The 15065-nt window shown below is 41.1% G+C and overlaps 1 protein-coding gene across 3 annotated transcripts in view; it reads left to right on the forward strand.

Moving 5' to 3' along the window:
* Window positions 1–15065, forward strand: part of PPM1E (protein phosphatase, Mg2+/Mn2+ dependent 1E) — a 61204-nt gene that overhangs the window by 32786 nt on the left and 13353 nt on the right. The gene's annotated exons all lie outside the window — the stretch shown is intronic.

Below are 15065 nucleotides of genomic sequence, written 5' to 3' on the forward strand. Positions count from 1 at the left end.
AATCCTCACCAGAATCCAGGGATGTGGGAGGGTGAAAAGAATCCAATCCAGCAATCACCCCAGGTAAACAAGTCTCCAAACACATTCCACATGGGAAAAACAAGGAGCAGAAATAGAAATTGTTTTCTCTTTCTTCTCTCTGTGCTCCTCTATGAAAAAATCCTGAGAGAGAGAAGAATGTGCCTGCCACAGCTGTGCAAGGCCTCTGCTCCCCAGCACACGTGGGAAAATCTGTGATCCTGGGGCTGGAATTCTCTGGGGGGCTCTGCTGGCGTCACCGGTGGCAGAACGGGACCAGGGGCCCAGGAGTGAACTGGGGCATGCAGTCACTCTGCAGCCATCTGGTGTTTTCTACTGCAGCCTCCAAAGCCTTCAACATTCATCTTACACATTTCTTTTCAAATCTGAATGTGTTTTGGTTTGGTTTGGTTTTATTCCCCCAAATGGGAATTAAGTTGTAACCAGAAAAAAGATAGGAGTGGCTTGAAGAACACACCTTGCCCAGGAGAATTGTGGTGAACATTTGGGTTTGGTTTTGCCACTTCCTCTCTGTCCTTTTGGTAAATTCTCCACCAGGCATTGCTGGGTGTGCTCCTCGCTGTTTCCATCATGGATCTCTTAGAAATTGCTCATGGATTGTTGGGATTTTTGTGCCAAAAAAGCAAATGGATGATTCTTTTAAATCTCTTCTGCATTTACCAAGCTGAGAACCTCGGTACCTTCTGGTGAGTGGCTTGTGCTTCACCTGGGTCTTTAGCAGATGAATTTCTTATAGAAGAACTATTAGAATTTGAATTTACTGGCCATTATGAAGAAAAAAATCCTAAGTTATTACCTATTCCACTGTATGATGATGCAATATATCAAGTTGAGTCTAGCAGAACTCTTAAATAAATTCCACTATCCATTTTGAAAATTGTGTGTAGTTTTGCATTAAATTATATTAACTGCTGAGTGTTGCTGTGATATGTGTACTGTTCCTTTTAAAAGGGTAAAAATCAAATTATCAGGAATGGCAGGGAGTCATATTTAAAATTTGTGTGGCAATGGTAAAATGAACTTAGAAGCAAGGTAAAATAAGAACTTCGAGTTGGCATATTGTGCATGAATAACCTGTAAATATTGTGCTAATGTTGTAAAAGGGAGGGCCATGAATGAATTTAAGGACATACTCTGAAGTTAATTATGAATTTTGCCTGAGACTCAGCACTGTGTCTCTTGCAGCCTGGAGTAATTTCTGCTGGAAGACTCAATCCCAACCATGCAGTGCCATGGACTTACTCTAACAGCATTTTTCTGTCTCAAATTTATGTAAATCCAAGTGTCTCCCTGAGTACTCCCACTTACCAAGGGTTTCATCAGGAAACAACCTCGTATTAAATACATGGAGTGAGAAATCTGGGGGTTTACTTTCTTTTTATTTTTTTTTTAATTGGTTGCTGCTTTAGATTCTTACAAATATGATATTTCAACAGGCATTTTATTCCAACAGGGAGACTTTGAAGGAAATAGATATAGACTGATTATTGGAACAACCTGGAGTACAGTCAGGGGTTTTATTCCTCTAATTTCCCCTATTTCCTGACCATTTCACATTTCTTGTCTTTTTCTTCATTTCACAACAACCCCTTTTAGAGGAAAGAGTTCTACCTGGAAGGATGTGCAAGGAAAATGTTGGGAGATCTTCTCTGTTCTTTGTCATCCTTGGAACCAGAAGAGTTTGTTTGAATTCTGTGGGCCAGGGCTGGGATGTGGGAGGGTGAAAAGATCCCTGGAAAAGCCAGAGAGGGGAAATGCCCAATTCCTGCTGCTCCTTTATCAAGGGTAGATTCAGAATGCAGAATTCTTTGCAGTCCTGACTAAATGTTATTCACTGTTTCTTGCTCTTATCAGTCTTCTGCACTATTTTCCTTCAATATATTCCAGAGTGGCTGCAATGGAAGAGAAATCCATTTTAACTTGGAAGAAAATATATCAGTGTGTCAATCTCCCTCATGAATGGGATGCCTGAGACATTCACATGATAAGAGAGAAGTCTTTAATTATTGCAGCAGCAAGTACTCAAATTAATCTCAATCATTCCATTAATTCCTTCCTTTCTTTCTTTGTCTTTCTTTCTCTCTTGGTCAGGTTTTGAAGATATCAGAACCTGAGCAGTTACTCAGATGAGTCTTATTGTACTTTATTGTTCTTTTCCCTGCACATTTTTCATGTCCTCTGTTCTTTTCCCCGCTAATTTTTCTTGTTCCCTGCGTCAGAGAAGAGCTCTGATCAGTGAGGTGTTAAAATCAGTAATATTCACTTTTGTTTTCAACTGACATCACATTAAACTGAACATAAGTACTAAAAGGGCCAAATATATTCCTTTTTCAGCCTAAATAAAACTTGCAATCAAAATGGACATTTTCTTTCTGGCAAGATGAGATCTGGATTTAAGAAATGTCTATAAATGTTAATATTTTTCTCCAGTTTTTCCAGTTTCCTTGCTAGGTAGATTGGGGAAATACATTTTGCAGGAGGAAGAATACTAAAGGAATATCCCTTTATTCCTTTAAGCCATTCCTGCAGGAGAGGGAGAGTACCAGACATTCGAAGTTCTCCATCAAACATAGAAAACTCTTTCCCTCATGCCCAGGAATCTCATTGATCCCTGTGAAAATAAATGACATTTTCATAGTTCTTTTTAAAAAGAGAAGATGCGAGAATTATTTATAATTATAAATTATATATAATTTATTTAGAATAAACATTATATAATAAATAAATATTAAATAAAAATATTATATTTATAATAAATTATTTATTTATTGATAAATAAATAATGTGGTCCCTTAAGGGTTACATGAGACCTTAAAAAAAACCAAGTAATTTCCCCTTCTGTGCTGTCTAAATGAAGCTCACCTTTCCATAACGTGATGGTGACTCAGAGCTGGAGGCTCAGGAGGATCTGTGCAATTGTTCTTGGCAAGTTCTCCTAAATATCAAGAATTAATATTCAGCTGGAAACAGGGAGCTGGGAAGTTTCCCTAATTGGCTTTCTCAGCCCTGCTGCCACGGGCTGTCCCTGTGGGTGACAGAGCCTCTGCCTGGGCTGAGTGGCAGAGTGAGGTCAATTCCATCTTGTGGGCATCAGCTTTTATTTTCTTTGCTGGTTTCTTATGTCTCTATTTTGTTGTCGTGAGCATTTTGCTTTGCCAGGTGAAAGTAAATCAGAGCTCAGGCTCCAGCCTTGCTGAGCTTTACTTGGGAATGAAGTGATTTTCTCCCTGTCCTTGGTATTACTAAAAATCTACAAATCAAATGCATGATTTCAGCAAATGGTGATGATGACACACCCAGCCTTGATTAAAAAAAATAAAAAACACATTAAATATTAGAAAACACCAAGTTTTGATAAAAGTGAGCATTTTGCCATTGGTCCATTATTGTTTTTAACATCTGTATGTCAAGACATGCTGTGGAATCATGAGCTGGACAGAAACAGATGAGAATTCACTGAAGAAAATACAAAAATACTTTATGAGGCAGTGGTAATTGTGTAAATACCTTGTCCTTCCCCAGCTCATTCTATCTGAGGATTAAAGCACAGTTTTCAGGTATTAATAAATTAAATTTCATTGTATTCTTCCAAAGTCTTAAGGCAATGAAGCTCTTTGACTCGGAGATGGATGGATGTGCAGGGATTAAATGATTTGCTGGCAGAGGTGTCATTTGTCAGCCCCAGACCTGGGAGCACTGCTCAGCCTCCTATCATGTTACATCTTCCAATTTACCACTGCTGGCTTATTAGAACTCAAATCCTCCTTTACCACTAACTTCTGCTGTGTTATCTCAGAGCTCAGCTGGTGTTCCTAATCTTTATTTTTTCCTTGCTCTATTATTTTCAGTCTAACCTGTGGCAGTTGTGTCTCTGATGTGGCCTCCATGCCTCATTAAAAAGCTCACTCAAGCTGGTGAACCTGGATTTGAAAACTCTGTGCCCTTGAGGAATCTTGGTGCTGCCTGCCTGTACTTCTGATAGATCCAATTCTGTGCTATTAGCAGTGTTTTACAGATAAACCCAGCAAAAATAATTCATTGCAATTTCCAGTGTGCATTTTGAATACTGATTTTTTTTTTTTAACATTTGGTGTTTTGTTGACAGTTAAAAATTCTTGCACTTTCACGGCTCTTCTCTAAACTCTTTCACAGAAATCTCTGTTCCAACTAAGAAAATCTACTTGTATTTGATCTTTTCTTGATTGCTTCCTCCTGGATTTGTTCTTTTGTGCTTATATAATTACTATTCTAATTTACTGCTGCCTTTAGTCCAGAACTGTGCCTTGCAGAGGTCTAATTGGTTCTTTGTTTTTTTAATAATTGTTAGATTATTTTATCTACCAATATCATTACCAGTGTGTGTTTTGGGGACAGAATTGATTGCATTTATTTTCAAAACATTACTTGGCCTGGGATTTTAGTGATTTCTGGGTTAGCTACATGGTTTTGTGTGACCTTTGATCTTCTATCTGTTCTAGGAATCTTTGCTCTTTCCCAATGAATCTGTGGTGATTGCTGATATTTAAACACATATATATGTGTGTGTGTATATATATATATATATAAATGTATTTCAGCTGCAGATGTTGAGTATTTTCCTTCAAGGCAGTGTCTCAGTATGGTGCTAAAGAATGGTGAGAGGATGATGGAGTTTGAGGATGGGATATCAAGGCAGACAGTTCTCATTTTTATCCCATCACAGGTGATATTCACATTATTCTGGTTACATTTTAGCCTCAATTTCTGTGTAGAGACCTGCTGTTCTTTCCAGCATGGTCCATTTCTTGCTGTTTGTTCAAAACAGTTGTGTAATGTTGCTATCCATGGTTAGCAATTTGCTGCTTTTTATCCAAGGTAGCTTGGATGTCAGTGCTGGTAGAAGTAATCATTTATTTTTAGATTCTAAATCCTTTGGGAACGCACAAAGCACTGTAGACATAGAAGATAATCATTTGTCTCCAAAGGTTCCTTATTTTTTATTAATGTTTTGATTTGGTATTCTCTCTGTCTGCTATCCCTGCCTCCCTGAATATGTATTACCAGGGTAATTGATAGTGTGGCTCCTGAGGAACTCTCTTAAGTGCTGATTAGAGCTGTGACACTGCTCCATTGGAAGCAGCTTTCAGCCTCCTCATCACGGGGTGAGTCAGTCCTCACCAGTGCATTATTTACAATCCAGGTTCAGGCAGCTTCAAACAAGTCCTGCTCATGTTTGAGGAAGATTTCTTCTGATCTGAGTAAATTTCTGCCACATCCTGAATCAACTTCCAGATAATGTCACCTGTTTGCATTTGTTTATCTTCCACAGAGATAAACCCTGAAATGTTGCACGTTATTCCATGTTCTCTGTGGTTGGGCTGTGCACAGGACAGACCCAAGGCCTGGCACTGGGCAAAGTCACAGATTTCCCTCCCTTTTCCTCTCTGGATGGACTCAGGCTCATGTTGTCCACAGGCTGTTGTGTGCTGCCTCCTTGCTCAGGGTATTATGTAACCGATTCTTTCTTATATTTAGAGCTTGTGCCTCTTCTGAAGAGATCACAGGTTTGATAATAAGCTTAGGGAAAAGTTGACAATCTTCTTTGTGGAGGGGGAGAGGGAAAGCAGAGCTGTTGGGTAATTCTTACATGAGCAGCGTTGTCACCTCTGAAATGGGTGCTGTGAACTCATAGAAAATCAAATGGAATAAATAAGACTTAAAGACTGATTATGCTGCATAAACAAAGTCCCAGATTGTGGTGAATAGGCAGAGTTTGTGTGGGAGAATTTGTGCAGAATTGAGAAGTCCAGGATAGAGAACCAATGTCCATAATCTGGTGAGATTTGTAATGTCACACTATGAAATGTCACAGGTCTTTTATTTTTTTTTTTCAGTTGACCTTTTAACACTGACTGGAACATGTGCACAGATTTGTTTTTAAATGGGACTGGGAATAATTTAAAGACATCTCTCCCAAGTTTTAAATAATTCTCTGTACCTTCTAGGACAGGAGAGAGGCCACAGCATTGCAGAGTTGTTTGAAACACCTCCAGCTTGTTGGGAATCAATTCCTAGAGCCTTTGTGAGCAAGAAGAGCTAAAATTAGCTGTGTACTGCAGGCAGGCTCTGTTCCACGGGCTCAGGACCTGCCTGGCCCTGTGGAAAGCCACATTCCCCAGCTTTGGACCTCACAGAATCTTCCCCTCCTCGGCAAGCTCAGAGTGCAGATCCTCAATAAACCTGGGAACAGGGAGAGGAGGGAGCTGAGCCAAGGGAGGGGAGCACAGGGATCTGTCACTTGAGCTTGTCCCTCCCTGGGATGCTGTGGCTCATTCCCACAGGCTGAAATGTCATGGAGCCACTTCCAGAGCCCTTAACAACCTGATGTGGCCTCCAAGTGTTATTCCTCCTCTATTTCAGTGTTATTCCTCCTCTATTTCAGTATTATTCCTCCTCTATTTCATTAGCATTTGATAGAAGGAAGTTTGGTTGGGTTTTTACCTCTGCAGTTTTTTTTTTTTTTTTTTTTTTTTTTTTTTTTTTTTTTGTTATTTTAAAATCCTTTTTACTCCTTAGAGATGCTACAATTTGCAGCATTTCCTGCTGTAAATAGATCCATATAGGAAGTGGAAGGTGAGCTATAAAAAGAAAACTCTTTGGTTGAAGCTTATGTTGCTACAACTACACCCCCAGTTCTTCTCCCTGCAGCATCTGAGTGTAAATCTCTCCTTGGCATTTGTGGGCACAATTCTCCTTGTGAATCCATTACACAGTGAATTTCCCACTGGTGCAGTCCCCTGTGATGGCAGCACAAGGTGGGAAAGCCAGATATTCCCACAAATTTCCACCCAGGCACATTATCCCATCAGGACAGATATTGGAATGCATCTTTTAAGCTCCAAAGAGCATTAAATTCAACATCTGTGTGCAAAATAATTTCTCAAGTTAACGTCAAGATAATTTCTGTCCCTGTTGTTTTTTGTGTCTTCAATGTTTCATTATGTGGCCTCTTAAAAAGGAGTGACAGGGGCTGGGATTTCCATGCTCCAGCCTGGAATGTGAAGTTGGATTTGTCATTGTAAAATATAGGTGATATCTTTGCATTTTTCCAGCTGAAGAGAGGGTGGATTATAGGCAAAGGGAGAAGAGATCAACACTGTGAGGTGCCTTTAAATAATTTACTGGAAGGTTTAGAGCCATGCTATATAATATATAAACACATAAGTTCTGTTTATCTATAATAATTTAGGAGTAATCCTAGGTAGCCATTTAACCTGTCCAATGAAATCAAACTTTGTGCCAGTGCTGTATTTGGGAGAGTCTCTCACCTGCTGCTCATGACTGTGATTATTGAAGATGGATGGCTGGAGGTTTGGCTGCTGCCTCTTTAGGAAATCTTTTAAACCAGGATTGGGAAGAGAATATTTTACAGCCTGGTGAAAAACATCTAAAGGCTGCCATTGTGTCGTTCAGGCCAGAACAACCCAAAGCCCTAATGTATTTTATCTGCTGTTCTGTTCCTCAACACTATAAATAATTCAGATCTGTTGGCTTAACTACTACTGGCAACTGTTATTTATTAAGAATGACTGAAATAACTATGTGGCTCAGTAGAACAGAATGCATTAGGGACTTTAATGTGAAACAGAATAGCTAAAACATTTTGATTATCCTTTAAAGAAAAAGCCTAAACCCCTAAACCTGCCATTATCTTTTGCAATTCAGCAAAGGACAAGTGACAGTGGGAATTAGGATGGGATCTTTCTGAGTAACTAAAGGGTTTTTCCTTTAAAAGAGCACTCACCCCAATCACAGAGCCCCTTTTATCCCTCCAGCATCTTGTTCCGTGGGCATCAGTGTCAGTAATCGTCAGCTTGAGGTTCCAGTCAAATCTTTCATGTGCCCCACTGGGTAATCTTTGAATCTGCCTGTAGTTACACATCTGCCTGTAAAATTACTTTTAAAGGTACTGCATTGTTTTGTCATGTTTGCTTTCATTTGTTTCTCTTGTATGTCATGCACAAGAGCAGCAGGATTTTCTGGGAATCAGTGCAAGGGAATTGCTGTTCTCTTGTTCCATCCCCACTTTAGGCTTAATTAATCATATCTGGCACTTCATCATTGGCTTTGAAATTGCTTTCCAGAGGTCAATAGCATTGTCCCTATTTTGCAGGCACAGAATTCCTGACATCAGGCACAAACACAGCGTGTTCCTGCTCACAGAATTACAGCCTGAGATGTAGCACTGCACAACACCAGAACTCTTCTGCAAGTCAACTGATTATAAATGGGGTATTTGGAATAAATTTTTTATCACCAAAAAGAGTTGACATGCAGGACTTGGATGAGTAATTATCTAATCTTACATCTGGCATAAACACCCAAGCCATTTGTGTGATGAAGAGCAAGGCACAGGAGTGAGAAGGCAGCGAGGGAACATTCGCTGCTGACTCAGTGGCCATAAATCTTCCAGGGTGTGTTTTGCCTTATATTTGATATTTGTTCAATGGGTTGAAAGAAGTTAAGTGATCAAATGTCATTTGGAAATTCTGGTCTGCAACTCTGATTTTTTTCTCAGTTACATGAAGATAAATGCTCCAGCAGGAGCATGGTTTGGGGCCTGGCTCTGTGGGGTGTTACTGAAGCTGAGCATTTGAGCAGGCACCATCTTCACCCCTTTTTAAAGAAATCATTTAACATTTGTTTGTTAATGATGATCTGCAGGAGACAGCAGGGTATGTGTTGCTGTGGAGCATTTTATTTCATTTATTTGAAATTAAGTCATTAGCCATAACATCAAAATGCATTTTTCTTTCTGACAGAGGACTAGGGTGTGTTAATCTGATCTCTGATAAAACAGAGGCTCTGCACTAGGGGATTTTTATTTAACTGATATTTCTGGACACATCAGATCTGTATGGAATATTCTTTCCACTTAAGGGAAGTATCAGGAAGTTTATTTATAACAAAGAGAAAAAATTGGGCATGAATCAGTGGTAAGTAAATTATGTGCCTGAACCCTTCTGCAAGTTTCCTGCAACATGAACTTTTCTAGAGACTGTGTCATTAACATTTTATAGCGAGGAGAGAAATCATCAAAACTCCAGCTAGGACATAAAATATCTGAAATAATAAGAATACATTTAAGTACCTTCAGAGTGAGCTTGGACACTCTCATTGATTTTAGACAGCATCTCATCCTGGCTTGACAAAATGCAGAATTCATAAATTAAATCTGATGTATACAGCGTGCACTTTTATGCTGATGTTGGCACACTTTCAGATGTAAAATTAAATTACTTTTTCCAATAAGGCAGCATAGATTGAAGCATGGATTTCTTTCTTTGCTAATGGAACCAGGAGAAAGATATTGAATTATGCTGACTTTTGAACTGACTGAGTGCCAAAGAGAGAAAAATCAATGACATTTTTAATGTCCTATGGAGCTTTTAAACAGGCCTTGCTCTGCCAGGGAAACTCAGTGTGAGGTAACTGCTGTTGACATTGGGTTTCCAGTGAAGAAATTTCCTTCTCCAGGGAAGCAGCACCTGGCACTGCTGTGGCTTTGTCCCCATTCCATTCCCAGCTGTGCCAGGTGGGCACGGAGTGGATTTTGGAGACTCTGGACACCCTCACACCCTGAGCAGGGAATGTGCTGTGTGAACGTGCAGGATAATCCTTGCAAAACAACAACAAAATCCAGAAGGATCTTTCCTCTCCGTGTAAACCCCTGAAAGTCACATGAGTGGGTAATACCAATAAATTACCTTTCTTTTGATGAATTAATGATAGGGTAAACACAGATTTATTTTCACTGTGCGTTTGCATTTGCAAAGCTGAATACCAAAGATCTAAGCTGCACAATCAATGCCATCAAATAAGTGGCTTGTTGGGGTTTTTTAATTTTATAATAATATTTTTATAATTTTCTAAAGTGCATTTCATAGCAGCAATTAAGATTTTATTCTAAAACTATCCAGTCCCTCAGAATCTTACTCCTCAGGTAGAAAATATTCTGATTCAGATGAGGGAGAGTCTATATAGATGCATCCTCAACATCTTGGTGTTTGTTATACCAGAGGTTCATGCTTTGTGGTCCATTTTTCTCTGCATTCCTTCAAAGTCCAGGTTTCCCTTTCTTTTAACAACAGATGGATACAATCTGGCTGTGAAGAGCTGGGATATGATTTTCAACAGCAAACTTTGTATCTTCAGCTCGTTGCTGTAATGAAGAAAACCATCCCACAGTCACTTCTGGGAATTCAATTTCTTGCAGTTATTTGGCTTCCAGCTCCTGGCAGATCCATGCTGGGTTTTTAGGGGTTGTTCATGTTACAGGAGGTGATTTCTGTCCTTTTAAATGCAGCCACAGCATCAGCCCCAGAGACTGGAATATGAGTAACCTCAGAACTGCCACGCTGTGAGGATGAGTGAGAGAAATAATAGAATTTGGTTTCAAAGATAATAACCAGGCAATTTATCCAGCCAGGAGCTCAGGAGAAGCTGCTCTGTGTGGTTTGGATTTTTCACAGTTCACCCCTGTGGGGTCAGTGCTATTTTATTGACAGTCATTAAATCACAAATGCTTATGAGTGGTTTGTGGGCAGCAAGCATTTATATTTTAGAGACACACTGCCCTTCATGACATTGTACCTCATCAAAGAGACAAGGATGACCTTTTTATTTTGTCTTGCTCACATTTTGGTGGCTTTATGTACTGTCATGTGCACTTCACCCTCTGGAGAAGGGAATACTGACTTGCTATGCAGCAGAAATTGCATCAGAGGTCTGAGCCTAATTCATGTGTTGAGAACAGTTTGTGAAAAGCCAAGGGTTTCCCCTGGTGAAGCATCTTCCTCCAGCTGTGCAGAGGTTTTCCGATGAGCAGTGCACCTCTGGTTTGGTTGTTTTTTCACATTCAGTTCAGACAGGGTTAACTACAGAAACATATCTATACAAAATTGGTCTAGAAAACATCAGTGAGCGGAAAGCAGAAGGTTAAATATTTGGTAAATGCAATGTCTGCATAGACAGGGGCATGAAAAATGTATCTGAACAGTGCCTTTTTGCAATGCTTGTGTATTATATTTCTGTTGCTTACAACTGTCAGCACAAGGACAGGATGGCTGGGGATGTGAGCAGGCAGCTGTCTCTGGGAGCCTATAGATAGCAGCTTCCTTGGGTAGCACGTTTGCAGCTCCCTCAAACAGATTTATCAAGCATCTTTACTGTCTCACCACTGCCAGCTCAAATGACTTCTCAAGGAGCTTTGGTTATGCAAGCTTTTAAAAGGTGCATTGTTTTTTCTGTTTGTTTCTTTTTTTTTGTGTGTTTGTGTGTGTGTGTGCGCCAGGTTTTTTTTAGTAACTCACTGCAGCAGATAAATCTAGTGCAGGGTTTCACCATGTGTTAGGGGGGAAAAAAATAATACTCCATTTGTCCACCGTGACCAGGCTTTAAATAAGCATCAAAACTTCCAGCAGCTGTGCAGAGCAGTGGAACAGCACTGGTCAGAGAGCTGCTCAAGGAGTGAGGAGAGGAGAACCTGCAGAGATGGGAGCTGGAAATAGCATCTGCTATTTCCTCAGATCCAGAGGATACATCCATAATCATTTTAGGGTCTTGGAATGCTTCACAGAATATTCCTCTCTGAGTGCTGGGTGACCTGGAGGAGTCTGGAGGCAAACAGGAGCCCTCCATGGCTCCAAGTCCCTCTGGATGGCCACGGAAACAGGAGGTGGAGGAAGGGAGGGCTGGGGAAACAGCCAAAGGAGCTTCCCAAAGAATTTCTCTGCTCATTACTGCTGCACTTCACAGCATGGGAACTTGCAATAATAAAGACTTTAAAGGCTTCTTCAAAGAGCTTCCAGGCTGTATCCAGAGCTCCATCTGGAAGAAGTATCATGAGACTTTGGAATGTTTTGTAAATAAATGCAGGGGACAAATGAGGTTTTTCTTCAACTGAATCTGGCAAAAGTTGCTTTCTAACAAGAGCTTGCAACAGGCCACATGAGCAGGAGTGTTTCCCAAAGTGCATCCCTGGTGGAATGTCTTTTGGAAGGGGTGCAGTTAATTTGTAGTTAATTCATCCCTACAAAGTCTTTTACTACCACAGGAAATTATAGGCCTTTTGGGAATGTGCTGTACTTGGTTCTTTTCAGGTCATGTTCTTGGTCTTGGATTGCTGGGTGAAACCAAATATGCTGCTTTATCCTGTTTGCCTGTGGATTTCTTTTGTGTTTCAGCAGATTGAATAGCATTTCTATTTAAATCATTTCTCATTCTAACTAAAACAATTGCTGTTCTGTGGTGTCAGGGGATTCCTGAGGTAACAGGAACACTGTACATTTTGTGATTTACTGCCTGCTTTGCCTCTTGAAAGCCCCAGTTCGTTTTGGTCCATTTTCCCTGCTTTGTTTGGGTTAGTGATGCCTCATCAGCTCCCCCAGACCATGACAGGGTTGGGGATTTTCAGCACTGGTGGCCCTCGTTGTGGATTTCAGGCAGGGGCTGCAGCATCATTTTCCCATCAGCAGTGCTAATGCTCAGAACTGTGAGTTTTAGGAACTCGAGGTCTCTCTTTGCTGGTTCTCCCCTTTCCTGCAGCTGTTGGTGACACTTTGAGCTATCCAGAGCTGTTGTTTGCCGGGGAGTTCCACTTAGCACTTCTGGCAGTGAATAAGAAAAGAGTGAGAAAAACCTAAGGAAAGCTATCAAAAGTATAAAAGTATAAATCTTCTATAGATTGAAAATATCTCCCACTCTCATCTTGGTATTTTTCCCTTCAGTTGGGCCCTTAGAAAGAAATTCTAGAATACTTCACAAACACAGATTTAGGCCTTCTACAGCCTTCCTCCTCCTCCTCCTCTCCTCGAGGAAATGACATTCTCATTCCTTGTTTGCAGATGAGGAATGAAGGTCTGAGTGGTGAAGTGACTCCCCAAGGTCAGCTGCTGAGTTAGTGGCACAGCTATGAATAGACAAAGGCATTTTAGCTCTCAGCTCTCTGCTAAACAAGCCCGTGCCCTCCCAGTTTCAATTTGTCAGACTTCATGACTAATAACATTTGAGCATCTAGAACGTGGCAGAAGAATTTCTTTTCAGAGCCAGCAGGTAATCCCTGGTTACACCAGCAGCAGGCTGGGAGCTCCTCCCTGTCCCCAGGGATCCTGGTGATGCTTTTTGGGTTTTGTGAAGAGAGGGGAGAACTTTCCCTCTCGGATTGCTGTTTGTGGCATGCTGTATCTGCTCACCTGAGTGCTCACTTTGGTGCTGAAAACAGAGATCCCAGAGCTGACTCTTCATTTGTCTTGGTGTAGCAGTAATGAAGTGTCCTCAGAGCAGTTTTCCTTCAACAGCTATTTTAAACCTCCAGTGCAATCTGCTCTTCCTTGAAGGGAAAAAGTAATTCAACTAAAAGTGCTCTGAGGAGCCAAGTGAGAGAAGTAAATGTTGAGTGGTGCTAATCAGGAAGAGGAAGTCATCTGTCTGCGTGGGGGCACTTCCCTGCTCACATGGCACAGCCCTGCAACAGCCACATAAGAAGCTTTGTGATCAACAAATGTCAAGGGCAATTAATTCTTCGGCCAGCAGCTGTTATTATTAGGACAAAGAGTGGCCAGACATAGAAGGAAAGCCTTCAGCTGATTTCTTTTCTCTACCTTTCCCCTTAGAATTGATCAGTTGCTCAAACCCCAGTGGTGAACTCCCTTGCAATAAGAATTTCAAATTTGCCATCTCTTTTTTTTTTTTTTTTTCCTTCAGTAGGAGAGTTTGTATTAGATTTAGAGCACAGAGGAACAGCTCAGGGAAGGTGTTTAGAAAGTCCTCCCCACTTTAATGCTATCAGGATGGAGAGGAGTTGTGTGTTAAGCTGGTAACATAATAATATGTGGGATGAATTAAACCCACCTCAGACTGGTTTTCTCAAATTTAATTCATGGAAGCAGAGCACTTTTAGGCTTGACTTAATACCTTCCCAGAGTTATTCCAGGATTGCTGCAATGCAACTGTGGGTGTTCTAAACACACCTACGCTGCCAGAGAATCAGGAAGGATGTACTCAAAATCCTTTAATTTATCTAATAACATCTTTAGCAGCTTTTTGTGTAGGTTTAGCATTGTAATGGAAATGCACTTTTTGGCTGGATATAGAGCTGCTGTGTGTAAATGGAACACGTGAACAGCACTTGGAGCTGGGGGGGGGGAAATACTCTGATCTGCTACACCTCCTGCAAATGCACCTTTCACTCGTGCCATTGGTCACTGCAGTTAAAACAATATCTAAAATTTCAGATACAAGTGTTCATGGCTCTGGGTATCCACAGACATTGCTGTCTCCCCTCCCAGGGCCAGGCAGAGCAGGAATTCCTCCTCTCTGGGACATTTTTCTCAGCTGTTTAGGTCCTGAGTTTATTTTAGCCACTGCTGTTGCCCCAGTTCTTAACCAGGTTAAGAACTCCTGGCCCATCAGTGGATGTTCCTGAGGGGTTCTTTGTAAGTGACACAAAACAAGTTAGGTTTTTCAGCACTGAGCTGCTCAGGGGAGGCCTTGGACTGAAAACAAGCTCAGATTCCTGCGGGTGCCCTGCTGGTAACTGCTGGAATAATCCTTCTATCCCGGGCATTGCAATCTCTCCCTTTTTGGGGGAATCTCATGGAACACGAGCAGACCCAGCATCACTGCACTAAAAACCTGCTCTTTGTGAGCCAAATAACGACAGGAAAGACAAGACAGGAAATCAGCTCCTCCACGTGCCAGAAGCAAGGGATGTGCGGGTGTTTTCCTCCGCTGATGGCTCCGGCTGTGAAGGGATCAGAGCCCTGAGCTGGGCTGGGAAGGGCCGGCCCTGGGGCAGCTGATTTCCCCCAGCAGCAGCGGAATGCCCACCTGGGAATTCCAGGGGAATCCTCGGATGGATGAGGCCCTAACGAAGTGTGAGTGGCTCCCTGTGTGACTTCCAGAGCTTGTAATAGTGTTAGACAAAGCTATTTATTGTTAATCTTATCCTTTAATCATTTCTAGATATGTTGAACAGAAGAAATAGG

Source organism: Vidua chalybeata, chromosome 20 (assembly GCF_026979565.1).
Source record: "Vidua chalybeata isolate OUT-0048 chromosome 20, bVidCha1 merged haplotype, whole genome shotgun sequence".
Lineage (NCBI taxonomy): Eukaryota > Metazoa > Chordata > Aves > Passeriformes > Viduidae > Vidua > Vidua chalybeata.